The sequence below is a fragment of the Aquarana catesbeiana genome, linkage group LG04 (genome assembly GCF_042186555.1).
Source record: "Aquarana catesbeiana isolate 2022-GZ linkage group LG04, ASM4218655v1, whole genome shotgun sequence".
Taxonomy (NCBI): domain Eukaryota; kingdom Metazoa; phylum Chordata; class Amphibia; order Anura; family Ranidae; genus Aquarana; species Aquarana catesbeiana.
In genome coordinates, this window is record NC_133327.1 from 36913674 (window position 1) to 36931145 (window position 17472).

Consider the following 17472-nt stretch of genomic DNA (forward strand, 5'->3'; position numbering starts at 1 on the left):
CTGATCCCTGTCCTCTTATGTGCTATGCGTAATATATGCAGTTTTGCAAAATCCACAACCTGCTCTGGCCGCTAGACACCAGGACAGCCACCCGTTTTCCGAGCTTCGAAGGTTTGCACTCTCCCTTCCTCAGAGTCCCCCCATTTTTTTTCTCCCTTCGTGAGTCCATTGACAACTGATCCCTTTCGGAAGTATGACCTCATGGGTTTCAATGATGTCATTAGGAGAAGGTGGTTTCCAAAAGAACCTTCCCACCACCTAGTACGTTCTAGACAATAAACACCTTGTGCCTTGATGCATTCCACCGGACTTGAAATTGGCGGGAGAGAGCTACCCGGGGGGGGGGAAGGGGGGGCTTTAAAGACAAAGACACCATAATTGCATTGGCCGGGAATCGAACCCGGGCCTCCCGCATGGCAGGCGAGAATTCTACCACTGAACCACCAATGCGCCACGCCGGGGCCGGCGCCATCACCCTCCTCGCTCAGCTGGTCTAGGAGAGTCCAGCTTTTGCCCAGACTTGACTTGGCATTAGCTTGTCAACATCGATGGAAACGCCTTGTCATCTACATTGTGACTTTGCCAGATGGACCCACTCCCCATGGGATCGGTAGCAAACTAGATCCACATTTTGTTGTTGATGCTCCTCCTCAGCAACAAGAGCAGAGTGGCGCAGCGGAAGCGTGCTGAGCCAAAACCCTCAGCATAAGGATGGCACTGGCACCTTTTGCTTGTCAACATCGATGGAAACGCCTCGTCATCTACATTGTGACTTTGCCAGATGGACCCACTCCCCATGGGATCGGTAGCAAACTAGATCCACATTTTGTTGTCGATGCACCAGCTCGGCAGCAAGAGCAGAGTGGCGCAGCGGAAGCGTGCTGGGCCCATAACCCAGAGGTCGATGGATCGAAACCATCCTCTGCTACGTTGCCTTTTCCTATGCCAGTCGATATTTGCTAGTGGGGCCAAAGGGCGCTCTTTCACACACAAAGAGAAGTTGAACCTGATTCTGGTGGTTAAACGAGTCCAAAACCCTCAGCATAAGGATGGCACGGGCACCTTTTGTGCTAATGCAATATTGTCTCTTGGCAAAGGAAGCCTGGCCGTGCTTTCTTTAATGGATTGCTTTTGTCCAATACTGCCTGCCTGACTTTGGCTGAAGCCACAGCTGCCTCAAAAAAAAAAACGCGTCAACGCCGCCTTGGCACATGTTATGAGGAGGACTCTGGCTTCCCATGTTGCTCGCGGCGCTCGGTTCCAAGCTTCAACAACAAACGCAAAAGCCAGGTGCCTCCCAGGAAGGCAGCGTTTGGAGAATGCAGGCATCGATCCCGCTACCTCTCGCATGCTAAGCGAGCGCTCTACCACTTGAGCTAATCCCCCTTTGCTTGGGCTCCCCGTTGGCGCTATGGCTGATCCCTGTCCTCTTATGTGCTATGCGTAATATATGCAGTTTTGCAAAATCCACAACCTGCTCTGGCCGCTAGACACCAGGACAGCCACCCGTTTTCCGAGCTTCGAAGGTTTGCACTCTCCCTTCCTCAGAGTCCCCCCATTTTTTTTCTCCCTTCGTGAGTCCATTGACAACTGATCCCTTTCGGAAGTATGACCTCATGGGTTTCAATGATGTCATTAGGAGAAGGTGGTTTCCAAAAGAACCTTCCCACCACCTAGTACGTTCTAGACAATAAACACCTTGTGCCTTGATGCATTCCACCGGACTTGAAATTGGCGGGAGAGAGCTACCCGGGGGGGGGGAAGGGGGGGCTTTAAAGACAAAGACACCATAATTGCATTGGCCGGGAATCGAACCCGGGCCTCCCGCGTGGCAGGCGAGAATTCTACCACTGAACCACCAATGCGCCACGCCGGGGCCGGCGCCATCACCCTCCTCGCTCAGCTGGTCTAGGAGAGTCCAGCTTTTGCCCAGACTTGACTTGGCATTAGCTTGTCAACATCGATGGAAACGCCTTGTCATCTACATTGTGACTTTGCCAGATGGACCCACTCCCCATGGGATCGGTAGCAAACTAGATCCACATTTTGTTGTTGATGCTCCTCCTCAGCAACAAGAGCAGAGTGGCGCAGCGGAAGCGTGCTGAGCCAAAACCCTCAGCATAAGGATGGCACTGGCACCTTTTGCTTGTCAACATCGATGGAAACGCCTCGTCATCTACATTGTGACTTTGCCAGATGGACCCACTCCCCATGGGATCGGTAGCAAACTAGATCCACATTTTGTTGTCGATGCACCAGCTCGGCAGCAAGAGCAGAGTGGCGCAGCGGAAGCGTGCTGGGCCCATAACCCAGAGGTCGATGGATCGAAACCATCCTCTGCTACGTTGCCTTTTCCTATGCCAGTCGATATTTGCTAGTGGGGCCAAAGGGCGCTCTTTCACACACAAAGAGAAGTTGAACCTGATTCTGGTGGTTAAACGAGTCCAAAACCCTCAGCATAAGGATGGCACGGGCACCTTTTGTGCTAATGCAATATTGTCTCTTGGCAAAGGAAGCCTGGCCGTGCTTTCTTTAATGGATTGCTTTTGTCCAATACTGCCTGCCTGACTTTGGCTGAAGCCACAGCTGCCTCAAAAAAAAAAACGCGTCAACGCCGCCTTGGCACATGTTATGAGGAGGACTCTGGCTTCCCATGTTGCTCGCGGCGCTCGGTTCCAAGCTTCAACAACAAACGCAAAAGCCAGGTGCCTCCCAGGAAGGCAGCGTTTGGAGAATGCGGGCATCGATCCCGCTACCTCTCGCATGCTAAGCGAGCGCTCTACCACTTGAGCTAATCCCCCTTTGCTTGGGCTCCCCGTTGGCGCTATGGCTGATCCCTGTCCTCTTATGTGCTATGCGTAATATATGCAGTTTTGCAAAATCCACAACCTGCTCTGGCCGCTAGACACCAGGACAGCCACCCGTTTTCCGAGCTTCGAAGGTTTGCACTCTCCCTTCCTCAGAGTCCCCCCATTTTTTTTCTCCCTTCGTGAGTCCATTGACAACTGATCCCTTTCGGAAGTATGACCTCATGGGTTTCAATGATGTCATTAGGAGAAGGTGGTTTCCAAAAGAACCTTCCCACCACCTAGTACGTTCTAGACAATAAACACCTTGTGCCTTGATGCATTCCACCGGACTTGAAATTGGCGGGAGAGAGCTACCCGGGGGGGGGGAAGGGGGGGGCTTTAAAGACAAAGACACCATAATTGCATTGGCCGGGAATCGAACCCGGGCCTCCCGCGTGGCAGGCGAGAATTCTACCACTGAACCACCAATGCGCCACGCTGGGGCCGGCGCCATCACCCTCCTCGCTCAGCTGGTCTAGGAGAGTCCAGCTTTTGCCCAGACTTGACTTGGCATTAGCTTGTCAACATCGATGGAAACGCCTTGTCATCTACATTGTGACTTTGCCAGATGGACCCACTCCCCATGGGATCGGTAGCAAACTAGATCCACATTTTGTTGTTGATGCTCCTCCTCAGCAACAAGAGCAGAGTGGCGCAGCGGAAGCGTGCTGAGCCAAAACCCTCAGCATAAGGATGGCACTGGCACCTTTTGCTTGTCAACATCGATGGAAACGCCTCGTCATCTACATTGTGACTTTGCCAGATGGACCCACTCCCCATGGGATCGGTAGCAAACTAGATCCACATTTTGTTGTCGATGCACCAGCTCGGCAGCAAGAGCAGAGTGGCGCAGCGGAAGCGTGCTGGGCCCATAACCCAGAGGTCGATGGATCGAAACCATCCTCTGCTACGTTGCCTTTTCCTATGCCAGTCGATATTTGCTAGTGGGGCCAAAGGGCGCTCTTTCACACACAAAGAGAAGTTGAACCTGATTCTGGTGGTTAAACGAGTCCAAAACCCTCAGCATAAGGATGGCACGGGCACCTTTTGTGCTAATGCAATATTGTCTCTTGGCAAAGGAAGCCTGGCCGTGCTTTCTTTAATGGATTGCTTTTGTCCAATACTGCCTGCCTGACTTTGGCTGAAGCCACAGCTGCCTCAAAAAAAAAAATGCGTCAACGCCGCCTTGGCACATGTTATGAGGAGGACTCTGGCTTCCCATGTTGCTCGCGGCGCTCGGTTCCAAGCTTCAACAACAAACGCAAAAGCCAGGTGCCTCCCAGGAAGGCAGCGTTTGGAGAATGCGGGCATCGATCCCACTACCTCTCGCATGCTAAGCGAGCGCTCTACCACTTGAGCTAATCCCCCTTTGCTTGGGCTCCCCGTTGGCGCTATGGCTGATCCCTGTCCTCTTATGTGCTATGCGTAATATATGCAGTTTTGCAAAATCCACAACCTGCTCTGGCCGCTAGACACCAGGACAGCCACCCATTTTCCGAGCTTCGAAGGTTTGCACTCTCCCTTCCTCAGAGTCCCCCCATTTTTTTTCTCCCTTCGTGAGTCCATTGACAACTGATCCCTTTCGGAAGTATGACCTCATGGGTTTCAATGATGTCATTAGGAGAAGGTGGTTTCCAAAAGAACCTTCCCACCACCTAGTACGTTCTAGACAATAAACACCTTGTGCCTTGATGCATTCCACCGGACTTGAAATTGGCGGGAGAGAGCTACCCGGGGGGGGGGGAAGGGGGGGCTTTAAAGACAAAGACACCATAATTGCATTGGCCGGGAATCGAACCCGGGCCTCCCGCGTGGCAGGCGAGAATTCTACCACTGAACCACCAATGCGCCACGCCGGGGCCGGCGCCATCACCCTCCTCGCTCAGCTGGTCTAGGAGAGTCCAGCTTTTGCCCAGACTTGACTTGGCATTAGCTTGTCAACATCGATGGAAACGCCTTGTCATCTACATTGTGACTTTGCCAGATGGACCCACTCCCCATGGGATCGGTAGCAAACTAGATCCACATTTTGTTGTTGATGCTCCTCCTCAGCAACAAGAGCAGAGTGGCGCAGCGGAAGCGTGCTGAGCCAAAACCCTCAGCATAAGGATGGCACTGGCACCTTTTGCTTGTCAACATCGATGGAAACGCCTCGTCATCTACATTGTGACTTTGCCAGATGGACCCACTCCCCATGGGATCGGTAGCAAACTAGATCCACATTTTGTTGTCGATGCACCAGCTCGGCAGCAAGAGCAGAGTGGCGCAGCGGAAGCGTGCTGGGCCCATAACCCAGAGGTCGATGGATCGAAACCATCCTCTGCTACGTTGCCTTTTCCTATGCCAGTCGATATTTGCTAGTGGGGCCAAAGGGCGCTCTTTCACACACAAAGAGAAGTTGAACCTGATTCTGGTGGTTAAACGAGTCCAAAACCCTCAGCATAAGGATGGCACGGGCACCTTTTGTGCTAATGCAATATTGTCTCTTGGCAAAGGAAGCCTGGCCGTGCTTTCTTTAATGGATTGCTTTTGTCCAATACTGCCTGCCTGACTTTGGCTGAAGCCACAGCTGCCTCAAAAAAAAAAACGCGTCAACGCCGCCTTGGCACATGTTATGAGGAGGACTCTGGCTTCCCATGTTGCTCGCGGCGCTCGGTTCCAAGCTTCAACAACAAACGCAAAAGCCAGGTGCCTCCCAGGAAGGCAGCGTTTGGAGAATGCGGGCATCGATCCCGCTACCTCTCGCATGCTAAGCGAGCGCTCTACCACTTGAGCTAATCCCCCTTTGCTTGGGCTCCCCGTTGGCGCTATGGCTGATCCCTGTCCTCTTATGTGCTATGCGTAATATATGCAGTTTTGCAAAATCCACAACCTGCTCTGGCCGCTAGACACCAGGACAGCCACCCGTTTTCCGAGCTTCGAAGGTTTGCACTCTCCCTTCCTCAGAGTCCCCCCATTTTTTTTCTCCCTTCGTGAGTCCATTGACAACTGATCCCTTTCGGAAGTATGACCTCATGGGTTTCAATGATGTCATTAGGAGAAGGTGGTTTCCAAAAGAACCTTCCCACCACCTAGTACGTTCTAGACAATAAACACCTTGTGCCTTGATGCATTCCACCGGACTTGAAATTGGCGGGAGAGAGCTACCCGGGGGGGGGGGAAGGGGGGGCTTTAAAGACAAAGACACCATAATTGCATTGGCCGGGAATCGAACCCGGGCCTCCCGCGTGGCAGGCGAGAATTCTACCACTGAACCACCAATGCGCCACGCCGGGGCCGGCGCCATCACCCTCCTCGCTCAGCTGGTCTAGGAGAGTCCAGCTTTTGCCCAGACTTGACTTGGCATTAGCTTGTCAACATCGATGGAAACGCCTTGTCATCTACATTGTGACTTTGCCAGATGGACCCACTCCCCATGGGATCGGTAGCAAACTAGATCCACATTTTGTTGTTGATGCTCCTCCTCAGCAACAAGAGCAGAGTGGCGCAGCGGAAGCGTGCTGAGCCAAAACCCTCAGCATAAGGATGGCACTGGCACCTTTTGCTTGTCAACATCGATGGAAACGCCTCGTCATCTACATTGTGACTTTGCCAGATGGACCCACTCCCCATGGGATCGGTAGCAAACTAGATCCACATTTTGTTGTCGATGCACCAGCTCGGCAGCAAGAGCAGAGTGGCGCAGCGGAAGCGTGCTGGGCCCATAACCCAGAGGTCGATGGATCGAAACCATCCTCTGCTACGTTGCCTTTTCCTATGCCAGTCGATATTTGCTAGTGGGGCCAAAGGGCGCTCTTTCACACACAAAGAGAAGTTGAACCTGATTCTGGTGGTTAAACGAGTCCAAAACCCTCAGCATAAGGATGGCACGGGCACCTTTTGTGCTAATGCAATATTGTCTCTTGGCAAAGGAAGCCTGGCCGTGCTTTCTTTAATGGATTGCTTTTGTCCAATACTGCCTGCCTGACTTTGGCTGAAGCCACAGCTGCCTCAAAAAAAAAAACGCGTCAACGCCGCCTTGGCACATGTTATGAGGAGGACTCTGGCTTCCCATGTTGCTCGCGGCGCTCGGTTCCAAGCTTCAACAACAAACGCAAAAGCCAGGTGCCTCCCAGGAAGGCAGCGTTTGGAGAATGCGGGCATCGATCCCGCTACCTCTCGCATGCTAAGCGAGCGCTCTACCACTTGAGCTAATCCCCCTTTGCTTGGGCTCCCCGTTGGCGCTATGGCTGATCCCTGTCCTCTTATGTGCTATGCGTAATATATGCAGTTTTGCAAAATCCACAACCTGCTCTGGCCGCTAGACACCAGGACAGCCACCCGTTTTCCGAGCTTCGAAGGTTTGCACTCTCCCTTCCTCAGAGTCCCCCCATTTTTTTTCTCCCTTCGTGAGTCCATTGACAACTGATCCCTTTCGGAAGTATGACCTCATGGGTTTCAATGATGTCATTAGGAGAAGGTGGTTTCCAAAAGAACCTTCCCACCACCTAGTACGTTCTAGACAATAAACACCTTGTGCCTTGATGCATTCCACCGGACTTGAAATTGGCGGGAGAGAGCTACCCGGGGGGGGGGGAAGGGGGGGCTTTAAAGACAAAGACACCATAATTGCATTGGCCGGGAATCGAACCCGGGCCTCCCGCGTGGCAGGCGAGAATTCTACCACTGAACCACCAATGCGCCACGCCGGGGCCGGCGCCATCACCCTCCTCGCTCAGCTGGTCTAGGAGAGTCCAGCTTTTGCCCAGACTTGACTTGGCATTAGCTTGTCAACATCGATGGAAACGCCTTGTCATCTACATTGTGACTTTGCCAGATGGACCCACTCCCCATGGGATCGGTAGCAAACTAGATCCACATTTTGTTGTTGATGCTCCTCCTCAGCAACAAGAGCAGAGTGGCGCAGCGGAAGCGTGCTGAGCCAAAACCCTCAGCATAAGGATGGCACTGGCACCTTTTGCTTGTCAACATCGATGGAAACGCCTCGTCATCTACATTGTGACTTTGCCAGATGGACCCACTCCCCATGGGATCGGTAGCAAACTAGATCCACATTTTGTTGTCGATGCACCAGCTCGGCAGCAAGAGCAGAGTGGCGCAGCGGAAGCGTGCTGGGCCCATAACCCAGAGGTCGATGGATCGAAACCATCCTCTGCTACGTTGCCTTTTCCTATGCCAGTCGATATTTGCTAGTGGGGCCAAAGGGCGCTCTTTCACACACAAAGAGAAGTTGAACCTGATTCTGGTGGTTAAACGAGTCCAAAACCCTCAGCATAAGGATGGCACGGGCACCTTTTGTGCTAATGCAATATTGTCTCTTGGCAAAGGAAGCCTGGCCGTGCTTTCTTTAATGGATTGCTTTTGTCCAATACTGCCTGCCTGACTTTGGCTGAAGCCACAGCTGCCTCAAAAAAAAAACGCGTCAACGCCGCCTTGGCACATGTTATGAGGAGGACTCTGGCTTCCCATGTTGCTCGCGGCGCTCGGTTCCAAGCTTCAACAACAAACGCAAAAGCCAGGTGCCTCCCAGGAAGGCAGCGTTTGGAGAATGCGGGCATCGATCCCGCTACCTCTCGCATGCTAAGCGAGCGCTCTACCACTTGAGCTAATCCCCCTTTGCTTGGGCTCCCCGTTGGCGCTATGGCTGATCCCTGTCCTCTTATGTGCTATGCGTAATATATGCAGTTTTGCAAAATCCACAACCTGCTCTGGCCGCTAGACACCAGGACAGCCACCCGTTTTCCGAGCTTCGAAGGTTTGCACTCTCCCTTCCTCAGAGTCCCCCCATTTTTTTTCTCCCTTCGTGAGTCCATTGACAACTGATCCCTTTCGGAAGTATGACCTCATGGGTTTCAATGATGTCATTAGGAGAAGGTGGTTTCCAAAAGAACCTTCCCACCACCTAGTACGTTCTAGACAATAAACACCTTGTGCCTTGATGCATTCCACCGGACTTGAAATTGGCGGGAGAGAGCTACCCGGGGGGGGGGAAGGGGGGGCTTTAAAGACAAAGACACCATAATTGCATTGGCCGGGAATCGAACCCGGGCCTCCCGCGTGGCAGGCGAGAATTCTACCACTGAACCACCAATGCGCCACGCCGGGGCCGGCGCCATCACCCTCCTCGCTCAGCTGGTCTAGGAGAGTCCAGCTTTTGCCCAGACTTGACTTGGCATTAGCTTGTCAACATCGATGGAAACGCCTTGTCATCTACATTGTGACTTTGCCAGATGGACCCACTCCCCATGGGATCGGTAGCAAACTAGATCCACATTTTGTTGTTGATGCTCCTCCTCAGCAACAAGAGCAGAGTGGCGCAGCGGAAGCGTGCTGAGCCAAAACCCTCAGCATAAGGATGGCACTGGCACCTTTTGCTTGTCAACATCGATGGAAACGCCTCGTCATCTACATTGTGACTTTGCCAGATGGACCCACTCCCCATGGGATCGGTAGCAAACTAGATCCACATTTTGTTGTCGATGCACCAGCTCGGCAGCAAGAGCAGAGTGGCGCAGCGGAAGCGTGCTGGGCCCATAACCCAGAGGTCGATGGATCGAAACCATCCTCTGCTACGTTGCCTTTTCCTATGCCAGTCGATATTTGCTAGTGGGGCCAAAGGGCGCTCTTTCACACACAAAGAGAAGTTGAACCTGATTCTGGTGGTTAAACGAGTCCAAAACCCTCAGCATAAGGATGGCACGGGCACCTTTTGTGCTAATGCAATATTGTCTCTTGGCAAAGGAAGCCTGGCCGTGCTTTCTTTAATGGATTGCTTTTGTCCAATACTGCCTGCCTGACTTTGGCTGAAGCCACAGCTGCCTCAAAAAAAAAAACGCGTCAACGCCGCCTTGGCACATGTTATGAGGAGGACTCTGGCTTCCCATGTTGCTCGCGGCGCTCGGTTCCAAGCTTCAACAACAAACGCAAAAGCCAGGTGCCTCCCAGGAAGGCAGCGTTTGGAGAATGCGGGCATCGATCCCGCTACCTCTCGCATGCTAAGCGAGCGCTCTACCACTTGAGCTAATCCCCCTTTGCTTGGGCTCCCCGTTGGCGCTATGGCTGATCCCTGTCCTCTTATGTGCTATGCGTAATATATGCAGTTTTGCAAAATCCACAACCTGCTCTGGCCGCTAGACACCAGGACAGCCACCCGTTTTCCGAGCTTCGAAGGTTTGCACTCTCCCTTCCTCAGAGTCCCCCCATTTTTTTTCTCCCTTCGTGAGTCCATTGACAACTGATCCCTTTCGGAAGTATGACCTCATGGGTTTCAATGATGTCATTAGGAGAAGGTGGTTTCCAAAAGAACCTTCCCACCACCTAGTACGTTCTAGACAATAAACACCTTGTGCCTTGATGCATTCCACCGGACTTGAAATTGGCGGGAGAGAGCTACCCGGGGGGGGGAAGGGGGGGGCTTTAAAGACAAAGACATCATAATTGCATTGGCCGGGAATCGAACCCGGGCCTCCCGCGTGGCAGGCGAGAATTCTACCACTGAACCACCAATGCGCCACGCTGGGGCCGGCGCCATCACCCTCCTCGCTCAGCTGGTCTAGGAGAGTCCAGCTTTTGCCCAGACTTGACTTGGCATTAGCTTGTCAACATCGATGGAAACGCCTTGTCATCTACATTGTGACTTTGCCAGATGGACCCACTCCCCATGGGATCGGTAGCAAACTAGATCCACATTTTGTTGTTGATGCTCCTCCTCAGCAACAAGAGCAGAGTGGCGCAGCGGAAGCGTGCTGAGCCAAAACCCTCAGCATAAGGATGGCACTGGCACCTTTTGCTTGTCAACATCGATGGAAACGCCTCGTCATCTACATTGTGACTTTGCCAGATGGACCCACTCCCCATGGGATCGGTAGCAAACTAGATCCACATTTTGTTGTCGATGCACCAGCTCGGCAGCAAGAGCAGAGTGGCGCAGCGGAAGCGTGCTGGGCCCATAACCCAGAGGTCGATGGATCGAAACCATCCTCTGCTACGTTGCCTTTTCCTATGCCAGTCGATATTTGCTAGTGGGGCCAAAGGGCGCTCTTTCACACACAAAGAGAAGTTGAACCTGATTCTGGTGGTTAAACGAGTCCAAAACCCTCAGCATAAGGATGGCACGGGCACCTTTTGTGCTAATGCAATATTGTCTCTTGGCAAAGGAAGCCTGGCCGTGCTTTCTTTAATGGATTGCTTTTGTCCAATACTGCCTGCCTGACTTTGGCTGAAGCCACAGCTGCCTCAAAAAAAAAAACGCGTCAACGCCGCCTTGGCACATGTTATGAGGAGGACTCTGGCTTCCCATGTTGCTCGCGGCGCTCGGTTCCAAGCTTCAACAACAAACGCAAAAGCCAGGTGCCTCCCAGGAAGGCAGCGTTTGGAGAATGCGGGCATCGATCCCGCTACCTCTCGCATGCTAAGCGAGCGCTCTACCACTTGAGCTAATCCCCCTTTGCTTGGGCTCCCCGTTGGCGCTATGGCTGATCCCTGTCCTCTTATGTGCTATGCGTAATATATGCAGTTTTGCAAAATCCACAACCTGCTCTGGCCGCTAGACACCAGGACAGCCACCCGTTTTCCGAGCTTCGAAGGTTTGCACTCTCCCTTCCTCAGAGTCCCCCCATTTTTTTTCTCCCTTCGTGAGTCCATTGACAACTGATCCCTTTCGGAAGTATGACCTCATGGGTTTCAATGATGTCATTAGGAGAAGGTGGTTTCCAAAAGAACCTTCCCACCACCTAGTACGTTCTAGACAATAAACACCTTGTGCCTTGATGCATTCCACCGGACTTGAAATTGGCGGGAGAGAGCTACCCGGGGGGGGGGAAGGGGGGGCTTTAAAGACAAAGACACCATAATTGCATTGGCCGGGAATCGAACCCGGGCCTCCCGCGTGGCAGGCGAGAATTCTACCACTGAACCACCAATGCGCCACGCCGGGGCCGGCGCCATCACCCTCCTCGCTCAGCTGGTCTAGGAGAGTCCAGCTTTTGCCCAGACTTGACTTGGCATTAGCTTGTCAACATGGATGGAAACGCCTTGTCATCTACATTGTGACTTTGCCAGATGGACCCACTCCCCATGGGATCGGTAGCAAACTAGATCCACATTTTGTTGTTGATGCTCCTCCTCAGCAACAAGAGCAGAGTGGCGCAGCGGAAGCGTGCTGAGCCAAAACCCTCAGCATAAGGATGGCACTGGCACCTTTTGCTTGTCAACATCGATGGAAACGCCTCGTCATCTACATTGTGACTTTGCCAGATGGACCCACTCCCCATGGGATCGGTAGCAAACTAGATCCACATTTTGTTGTCGATGCACCAGCTCGGCAGCAAGAGCAGAGTGGCGCAGCGGAAGCGTGCTGGGCCCATAACCCAGAGGTCGATGGATCGAAACCATCCTCTGCTACGTTGCCTTTTCCTATGCCAGTCGATATTTGCTAGTGGGGCCAAAGGGCGCTCTTTCACACACAAAGAGAAGTTGAACCTGATTCTGGTGGTTAAACGAGTCCAAAACCCTCAGCATAAGGATGGCACGGGCACCTTTTGTGCTAATGCAATATTGTCTCTTGGCAAAGGAAGCCTGGCCGTGCTTTCTTTAATGGATTGCTTTTGTCCAATACTGCCTGCCTGACTTTGGCTGAAGCCACAGCTGCCTCAAAAAAAAAAACGCGTCAACGCCGCCTTGGCACATGTTATGAGGAGGACTCTGGCTTCCCATGTTGCTCGCGGCGCTCGGTTCCAAGCTTCAACAACAAACGCAAAAGCCAGGTGCCTCCCAGGAAGGCAGCGTTTGGAGAATGCGGGCATCGATCCCGCTACCTCTCGCATGCTAAGCGAGCGCTCTACCACTTGAGCTAATCCCCCTTTGCTTGGGCTCCCCGTTGGCGCTATGGCTGATCCCTGTCCTCTTATGTGCTATGCGTAATATATGCAGTTTTGCAAAATCCACAACCTGCTCTGGCCGCTAGACACCAGGACAGCCACCCGTTTTCCGAGCTTCGAAGGTTTGCACTCTCCCTTCCTCAGAGTCCCCCCATTTTTTTTCTCCCTTCGTGAGTCCATTGACAACTGATCCCTTTCGGAAGTATGACCTCATGGGTTTCAATGATGTCATTAGGAGAAGGTGGTTTCCAAAAGAACCTTCCCACCACCTAGTACGTTCTAGACAATAAACACCTTGTGCCTTGATGCATTCCACCGGACTTGAAATTGGCGGGAGAGAGCTACCCGGGGGGGGGGAAGGGGGGGCTTTAAAGACAAAGACACCATAATTGCATTGGCCGGGAATCGAACCCGGGCCTCCCGCGTGGCAGGCGAGAATTCTACCACTGAACCACCAATGCGCCACGCCGGGGCCGGCGCCATCACCCTCCTCGCTCAGCTGGTCTAGGAGAGTCCAGCTTTTGCCCAGACTTGACTTGGCATTAGCTTGTCAACATCGATGGAAACGCCTTGTCATCTACATTGTGACTTTGCCAGATGGACCCACTCCCCATGGGATCGGTAGCAAACTAGATCCACATTTTGTTGTTGATGCTCCTCCTCAGCAACAAGAGCAGAGTGGCGCAGCGGAAGCGTGCTGAGCCAAAACCCTCAGCATAAGGATGGCACTGGCACCTTTTGCTTGTCAACATCGATGGAAACGCCTCGTCATCTACATTGTGACTTTGCCAGATGGACCCACTCCCCATGGGATCGGTAGCAAACTAGATCCACATTTTGTTGTCGATGCACCAGCTCGGCAGCAAGAGCAGAGTGGCGCAGCGGAAGCGTGCTGGGCCCATAACCCAGAGGTCGATGGATCGAAACCATCCTCTGCTACGTTGCCTTTTCCTATGCCAGTCGATATTTGCTAGTGGGGCCAAAGGGCGCTCTTTCACACACAAAGAGAAGTTGAACCTGATTCTGGTGGTTAAACGAGTCCAAAACCCTCAGCATAAGGATGGCACGGGCACCTTTTGTGCTAATGCAATATTGTCTCTTGGCAAAGGAAGCCTGGCCGTGCTTTCTTTAATGGATTGCTTTTGTCCAATACTGCCTGCCTGACTTTGGCTGAAGCCACAGCTGCCTCAAAAAAAAAAACGCGTCAACGCCGCCTTGGCACATGTTATGAGGAGGACTCTGGCTTCCCATGTTGCTCGCGGCGCTCGGTTCCAAGCTTCAACAACAAACGCAAAAGCCAGGTGCCTCCCAGGAAGGCAGCGTTTGGAGAATGCGGGCATCGATCCCGCTACCTCTCGCATGCTAAGCGAGCGCTCTACCACTTGAGCTAATCCCCCTTTGCTTGGGCTCCCCGTTGGCGCTATGGCTGATCCCTGTCCTCTTATGTGCTATGCGTAATATATGCAGTTTTGCAAAATCCACAACCTGCTCTGGCCGCTAGACACCAGGACAGCCACCCGTTTTCCGAGCTTCGAAGGTTTGCACTCTCCCTTCCTCAGAGTCCCCCCATTTTTTTTCTCCCTTCGTGAGTCCATTGACAACTGATCCCTTTCGGAAGTATGACCTCATGGGTTTCAATGATGTCATTAGGAGAAGGTGGTTTCCAAAAGAACCTTCCCACCACCTAGTACGTTCTAGACAATAAACACCTTGTGCCTTGATGCATTCCACCGGACTTGAAATTGGCGGGAGAGAGCTACCCGGGGGGGGGGAAGGGGGGGGCTTTAAAGACAAAGACACCATAATTGCATTGGCCGGGAATCGAACCCGGGCCTCCCGCGTGGCAGGCGAGAATTCTACCACTGAACCACCAATGCGCCACGCCGGGGCCGGCGCCATCACCCTCCTCGCTCAGCTGGTCTAGGAGAGTCCAGCTTTTGCCCAGACTTGACTTGGCATTAGCTTGTCAACATCGATGGAAACGCCTTGTCATCTACATTGTGACTTTGCCAGATGGACCCACTCCCCATGGGATCGGTAGCAAACTAGATCCACATTTTGTTGTTGATGCTCCTCCTCAGCAACAAGAGCAGAGTGGCGCAGCGGAAGCGTGCTGAGCCAAAACCCTCAGCATAAGGATGGCACTGGCACCTTTTGCTTGTCAACATCGATGGAAACGCCTCGTCATCTACATTGTGACTTTGCCAGATGGACCCACTCCCCATGGGATCGGTAGCAAACTAGATCCACATTTTGTTGTCGATGCACCAGCTCGGCAGCAAGAGCAGAGTGGCGCAGCGGAAGCGTGCTGGGCCCATAACCCAGAGGTCGATGGATCGAAACCATCCTCTGCTACGTTGCCTTTTCCTATGCCAGTCGATATTTGCTAGTGGGGCCAAAGGGCGCTCTTTCACACACAAAGAGAAGTTGAACCTGATTCTGGTGGTTAAACGAGTCCAAAACCCTCAGCATAAGGATGGCACGGGCACCTTTTGTGCTAATGCAATATTGTCTCTTGGCAAAGGAAGCCTGGCCGTGCTTTCTTTAATGGATTGCTTTTGTCCAATACTGCCTGCCTGACTTTGGCTGAAGCCACAGCTGCCTCAAAAAAAAAAACGCGTCAACGCCGCCTTGGCACATGTTATGAGGAGGACTCTGGCTTCCCATGTTGCTTGCGGCGCTCGGTTCCAAGCTTCAACAACAAACGCAAAAGCCAGGTGCCTCCCAGGAAGGCAGCGGTTGGAGAATGCGGGCATCGATCCCGCTACCTCTCGCATGCTAAGCGAGCGCTCTACCACTTGAGCTAATCCCCCTTTGCTTGGGCTTCCCGTTGGCGCTATGGCTGATCCCTGTCCTCTTATGTGCTATGCGTAATATATGCAGTTTTGCAAAATCCACAACCTGCTCTGGCCGCTAGACACCAGGACAGCCACCCGTTTTCCGAGCTTCGAAGGTTTGCACTCTCCCTTCCTCAGAGTCCCCCCATTTTTTTTCTCCCTTCGTGAGTCCATTGACAACTGATCCCTTTCGGAAGTATGACCTCATGGGTTTCAATGATGTCATTAGGAGAAGGTGGTTTCCAAAAGAACCTTCCCACCACCTAGTACGTTCTAGACAATAAACACCTTGTGCCTTGATGCATTCCACCGGACTTGAAATTGGCGGGAGAGAGCTACCCGGGGGGGGGGAAGGGGGGGCTTTAAAGACAAAGACACCATAATTGCATTGGCCGGGAATCGAACCCGGGCCTCCCGCGTGGCAGGCGAGAATTCTACCACTGAACCACCAATGCGCCACGCCGGGGCCGGCGCCATCACCCTCCTCGCTCAGCTGGTCTAGGAGAGTCCAGCTTTTGCCCAGACTTGACTTGGCATTAGCTTGTCAACATCGATGGAAACGCCTTGTCATCTACATTGTGACTTTGCCAGATGGACCCACTCCCCATGGGATCGGTAGCAAACTAGATCCACATTTTGTTGTTGATGCTCCTCCTCAGCAACAAGAGCAGAGTGGCGCAGCGGAAGCGTGCTGAGCCAAAACCCTCAGCATAAGGATGGCACTGGCACCTTTTGCTTGTCAACATCGATGGAAACGCCTCGTCATCTACATTGTGACTTTGCCAGATGGACCCACTCCCCATGGGATCGGTAGCAAACTAGATCCACATTTTGTTGTCGATGCACCAGCTCGGCAGCAAGAGCAGAGTGGCGCAGCGGAAGCGTGCTGGGCCCATAACCCAGAGGTCGATGGATCGAAACCATCCTCTGCTACGTTGCCTTTTCCTATGCCAGTCGATATTTGCTAGTGGGGCCAAAGGGCGCTCTTTCACACACAAAGAGAAGTTGAACCTGATTCTGGTGGTTAAACGAGTCCAAAACCCTCAGCATAAGGATGGCACGGGCACCTTTTGTGCTAATGCAATATTGTCTCTTGGCAAAGGAAGCCTGGCCGTGCTTTCTTTAATGGATTGCTTTTGTCCAATACTGCCTGCCTGACTTTGGCTGAAGCCACAGCTGCCTCAAAAAAAAAAACGCGTCAACGCCGCCTTGGCACATGTTATGAGGAGGACTCTGGCTTCCCATGTTGCTCGCGGCGCTCGGTTCCAAGCTTCAACAACAAACGCAAAAGCCAGGTGCCTCCCAGGAAGGCAGCGTTTGGAGAATGCGGGCATCGATCCCGCTACCTCTCGCATGCTAAGCGAGCGCTCTACCACTTGAGCTAATCCCCCTTTGCTTGGGCTCCCTGTTGGCGCTATGGCTGATCCCTGTCCTCTTATGTGCTATGCGTAATATATGCAGTTTTGCAAAATCCACAACCTGCTCTGGCCGCTAGACACCAGGACAGCCACCCGTTTTCCGAGCTTCGAAGGTTTGCACTCTCCCTTCCTCAGAGTCCCCCCATTTTTTTTCTCCCTTCGTGAGTCCATTGACAACTGATCCCTTTCGGAAGTATGACCTCATGGGTTTCAATGATGTCATTAGGAGAAGGTGGTTTCCAAAAGAACCTTCCCACCACCTAGTACGTTCTAGACAATAAACACCTTGTGCCTTGATGCATTCCACCGGACTTGAAATTGGCGGGAGAGAGCTACCCGGGGGGGGGAAGGGGGGGCTTTAAAGACAAAGACACCATAATTGCATTGGCCGGGAATCGAACCCGGGCCTCCCGCGTGGCAGGCGAGAATTCTACCACTGAACCACCAATGCGCCACGCCGGGGCCGGCGCCATCACCCTCCTCGCTCAGC

General features: G+C 52.8%; 22 non-coding genes across 22 annotated transcripts; all 22 read right to left on the reverse strand.

Annotated features, from left to right (window-relative positions):
* Nucleotides 1–1794: 1794 nt before the first annotated feature.
* Nucleotides 1795–1865, reverse strand: TRNAG-GCC (transfer RNA glycine (anticodon GCC)). Its single transcript has one exon. It is a non-coding gene; the product is annotated as a tRNA-Gly (tRNA).
* Nucleotides 1866–2728: 863 nt separating this feature from the next.
* TRNAA-AGC (transfer RNA alanine (anticodon AGC)) lies at nucleotides 2729–2801 on the reverse strand. The gene has a single exon. It is a non-coding gene; the product is annotated as a tRNA-Ala (tRNA).
* A 409-nt stretch (nucleotides 2802–3210) lies between these two features.
* On the reverse strand, nucleotides 3211–3281 carry TRNAG-GCC (transfer RNA glycine (anticodon GCC)). Its single transcript has one exon. It is a non-coding gene; the product is annotated as a tRNA-Gly (tRNA).
* Nucleotides 3282–4626: 1345 nt separating this feature from the next.
* Nucleotides 4627–4697, reverse strand: TRNAG-GCC (transfer RNA glycine (anticodon GCC)). Its single transcript has one exon. It is a non-coding gene; the product is annotated as a tRNA-Gly (tRNA).
* Nucleotides 4698–5560: 863 nt separating this feature from the next.
* On the reverse strand, nucleotides 5561–5633 carry TRNAA-AGC (transfer RNA alanine (anticodon AGC)). The gene has a single exon. It is a non-coding gene; the product is annotated as a tRNA-Ala (tRNA).
* A 409-nt stretch (nucleotides 5634–6042) lies between these two features.
* Nucleotides 6043–6113, reverse strand: TRNAG-GCC (transfer RNA glycine (anticodon GCC)). Its single transcript has one exon. It is a non-coding gene; the product is annotated as a tRNA-Gly (tRNA).
* An 863-nt stretch (nucleotides 6114–6976) lies between these two features.
* TRNAA-AGC (transfer RNA alanine (anticodon AGC)) lies at nucleotides 6977–7049 on the reverse strand. The gene has a single exon. It is a non-coding gene; the product is annotated as a tRNA-Ala (tRNA).
* Nucleotides 7050–7458: 409 nt separating this feature from the next.
* On the reverse strand, nucleotides 7459–7529 carry TRNAG-GCC (transfer RNA glycine (anticodon GCC)). Its single transcript has one exon. It is a non-coding gene; the product is annotated as a tRNA-Gly (tRNA).
* Nucleotides 7530–8391: 862 nt separating this feature from the next.
* Nucleotides 8392–8464, reverse strand: TRNAA-AGC (transfer RNA alanine (anticodon AGC)). The gene has a single exon. It is a non-coding gene; the product is annotated as a tRNA-Ala (tRNA).
* A 408-nt stretch (nucleotides 8465–8872) lies between these two features.
* TRNAG-GCC (transfer RNA glycine (anticodon GCC)) lies at nucleotides 8873–8943 on the reverse strand. Its single transcript has one exon. It is a non-coding gene; the product is annotated as a tRNA-Gly (tRNA).
* An 863-nt stretch (nucleotides 8944–9806) lies between these two features.
* TRNAA-AGC (transfer RNA alanine (anticodon AGC)) lies at nucleotides 9807–9879 on the reverse strand. The gene has a single exon. It is a non-coding gene; the product is annotated as a tRNA-Ala (tRNA).
* Nucleotides 9880–10287: 408 nt separating this feature from the next.
* On the reverse strand, nucleotides 10288–10358 carry TRNAG-GCC (transfer RNA glycine (anticodon GCC)). The gene has a single exon. It is a non-coding gene; the product is annotated as a tRNA-Gly (tRNA).
* Nucleotides 10359–11221: 863 nt separating this feature from the next.
* Nucleotides 11222–11294, reverse strand: TRNAA-AGC (transfer RNA alanine (anticodon AGC)). Its single transcript has one exon. It is a non-coding gene; the product is annotated as a tRNA-Ala (tRNA).
* Nucleotides 11295–11702: 408 nt separating this feature from the next.
* On the reverse strand, nucleotides 11703–11773 carry TRNAG-GCC (transfer RNA glycine (anticodon GCC)). The gene has a single exon. It is a non-coding gene; the product is annotated as a tRNA-Gly (tRNA).
* Nucleotides 11774–12636: 863 nt separating this feature from the next.
* On the reverse strand, nucleotides 12637–12709 carry TRNAA-AGC (transfer RNA alanine (anticodon AGC)). Its single transcript has one exon. It is a non-coding gene; the product is annotated as a tRNA-Ala (tRNA).
* Nucleotides 12710–13117: 408 nt separating this feature from the next.
* Nucleotides 13118–13188, reverse strand: TRNAG-GCC (transfer RNA glycine (anticodon GCC)). Its single transcript has one exon. It is a non-coding gene; the product is annotated as a tRNA-Gly (tRNA).
* Nucleotides 13189–14051: 863 nt separating this feature from the next.
* TRNAA-AGC (transfer RNA alanine (anticodon AGC)) lies at nucleotides 14052–14124 on the reverse strand. The gene has a single exon. It is a non-coding gene; the product is annotated as a tRNA-Ala (tRNA).
* Nucleotides 14125–14533: 409 nt separating this feature from the next.
* Nucleotides 14534–14604, reverse strand: TRNAG-GCC (transfer RNA glycine (anticodon GCC)). The gene has a single exon. It is a non-coding gene; the product is annotated as a tRNA-Gly (tRNA).
* Nucleotides 14605–15467: 863 nt separating this feature from the next.
* On the reverse strand, nucleotides 15468–15540 carry TRNAA-AGC (transfer RNA alanine (anticodon AGC)). The gene has a single exon. It is a non-coding gene; the product is annotated as a tRNA-Ala (tRNA).
* A 408-nt stretch (nucleotides 15541–15948) lies between these two features.
* On the reverse strand, nucleotides 15949–16019 carry TRNAG-GCC (transfer RNA glycine (anticodon GCC)). Its single transcript has one exon. It is a non-coding gene; the product is annotated as a tRNA-Gly (tRNA).
* An 863-nt stretch (nucleotides 16020–16882) lies between these two features.
* Nucleotides 16883–16955, reverse strand: TRNAA-AGC (transfer RNA alanine (anticodon AGC)). Its single transcript has one exon. It is a non-coding gene; the product is annotated as a tRNA-Ala (tRNA).
* A 407-nt stretch (nucleotides 16956–17362) lies between these two features.
* TRNAG-GCC (transfer RNA glycine (anticodon GCC)) lies at nucleotides 17363–17433 on the reverse strand. The gene has a single exon. It is a non-coding gene; the product is annotated as a tRNA-Gly (tRNA).
* Nucleotides 17434–17472: the final 39 nt, after the last annotated feature.